Source organism: Penaeus chinensis, chromosome 37 (assembly GCF_019202785.1).
Source record: "Penaeus chinensis breed Huanghai No. 1 chromosome 37, ASM1920278v2, whole genome shotgun sequence".
Taxonomy (NCBI): Eukaryota; Metazoa; Arthropoda; class Malacostraca; order Decapoda; family Penaeidae; genus Penaeus; species Penaeus chinensis.
In genome coordinates, this window is record NC_061855.1 from 16384690 (window position 1) to 16387189 (window position 2500).

A 2500-nucleotide genomic window follows, 5' to 3' on the forward strand; every position below is an offset into this window, starting at 1 on the left:
CCCTCCCCTCCCTTCCCTTCCCTTCCCCTCCCCTCCCTTCACTTCCCTTCCCTTCCCTGCCCTTACCCTCCCCTCCATCCCTTCCCTTCCCCTCCCCTCCCCTCCCTTCCCTTCCCTTCCCTTCCCTTCCCTTCCCTTCCCTCCCCTCCCCTCCCCTCCCCTCCCCTCCCCTCCCCTCCCCTCCCCTCCCCTCCCTTCCCTTCCCTTCCCTTCCCTTCCCTTCCCTTCCCTTCCCTCCCCTTCCCTCTTAATCCAGAACACTTCGGTTTATGAAGAGGTTGACAGCCTTCAGGTTCCAACCGCGAGGGACAATTCCAATCCTAATTAGCTTGTAATTCACTATACATGTATGAAGCGTGTAAATGCTAGATGTGTTTGAAACGCTCTTCTGAATTAATTAATTAATTATTTGTTTATATATTTATGTATTTACTTATTTATTTATTTATTTATTTATTTACTTATTTACTTACTTTTGTTAAGGCTACTTCCAGGAAGGTCTGTACTTTGAAAGATACACATTTTGTTTTGCTGTCCGTTTGGATATTCCTGTCGTATACTTTGCTTCTAAGTCGATAAAGTGAAACCAAAAGGCTGTGCTGTAGATTATTTTCTTTAGGTAGATAAGTATATCTTATGATCCAAATATCGAAGTATCAATGAGTTTTTCCAAGGCCATTAATAAGCGATGATGTGGTAAGTTTGTTACCTTAACCCCAACAGTTTTACTTTATTGTTGTATTATTTTTATTGGCATTAGTGTTTTACAGTATAACAATCATGAGGTCATGAATACTTATTTACCGTGTCGATATGAATAGCATTGATAAAAAGAATGTATATATTCCCACAAATTCAAGGACACCAGGCGCGGTCACTAAGGCCTACTAATTGACCCCTTTGTGGCTGAGCTTTCGTGGGGCCAGCTGTGTGCTGCAAAATTCACAAAATATTGCAGTGGACATTTACCTGTTCCGATTAGGTGAATTTTGCTATTAGGTTTTTAAAAACAGTAATATACCAAATGGTAACCATGGATTTCAGATGAGGTAAGTGGTGTACGTCGCAATGCACAATTGTGTAAATTGTTTGTACAAGGGAACCACGTGGCTGATAGGATGCAATATACCTTAATAGGGTTATTCAAAAAGGACAGACAGGTAGCATTCAGTCACCATGCTTATTGAAAGCTTTTGTCGCTGGCTCTATGATTCTTCAAGCTCCGCATTTAAAGCTGTGCTTACCGGACTGAATGCCAGCTCTCAGAGGATGGCCAGGTGGTATGCAGTGCCCTATAATCATATGCATGGTTATTTAATAGAGAAAAGATTGGTCTGGAAGAAGAGCTCGCTCTAATTGTTGAATCCTTTATTAAGAGGGAAGGGCGGGGAAGGGGCAGAATGAAGAAAGGAGATAAAGAGGAAGGAATTAGAGGGGAAAGGAGGGAATAGAAGCGGGAGAGACGAGGAGAGATGGCAGTGTCGAGGGTCTGCGATAGACAAAGAGAAGAGAAGAGAGAGAGAGACAGACAAGAGAGGCAAAAGAGACAAAAGAGAGAGGTAGAAAATGAAGAAGCATAAGAAAAAGAAGAAGAAGAAGAGGAGAGATAGAGAGGCTGAGAGGGAGGACGGAAAATGGGAAGAGGGAGAGGAGAAGAAAGAAGAGAAGAGAAAAGAGGGAGTTTTGACTACGAAGTTTAGCTCTCAGCTCTCTCGTCAGTATGAAAAAAAAAAAAAAACTTACTTTGAAGGTAATTAAACTCTCCTGGCATTCAAAACGTTTTCGAAAGGGAAACGTTTGATCTTGAAAAACATTCATTATTATTCCATTTTTCAATTCTTTCCTGGCGCCCTTCGCCCCAAGTCCTTTTCTTCCTTAGCTTTCAGACGGAGAGATTTATAGCAGGAGTCGACGTGGTGCTACGTTTAGCGAGGAGGTAGAGCGATAAAAAAGTGCCGTGTTTGTTCCTTGTTTTCTGTTTGTTTCGTCCTTGCATATTCATGTGGGAATGTTTCCCTTTCGTAATTAAGAAGCCGTCGTAATGCATATTTGATTTTTCCATTGTCGGGGATTCCCTTTCCACTTTATTCGTAAATGGAGGAGCGGACTACATACTCGCTGTTCTTTTTCATTCACAATTGCAAAGCTATATGCATACACTGGCAAACCATAGCTATATCTCTTTATATCTCTGTCGGTCAATCTATCTGTATGATATCTATATGTGTATATGATCTCCCTCTCCCTTTCCCTCTTCATCTCCCTTATCCTCTCATTTTTCCTCTCCCTCCCCCTCCCCCCCTTCCTGTCTTCTCCTTTCCCCATACTATGTTAAATAACGACACAGAAATGTACGCCCATTCACTCATTTTCAGCCAAGTTCTGACACTCTGGGGAGCAAAAAGAGCAAATCACATTCTCTCTCTCTCTCTCTCTCTCTCTCTCTCTCTCTCTCTCTCTCTCTCTCTCTCTCATCTCTCTCTCTCTCTCTCTCTCTCTC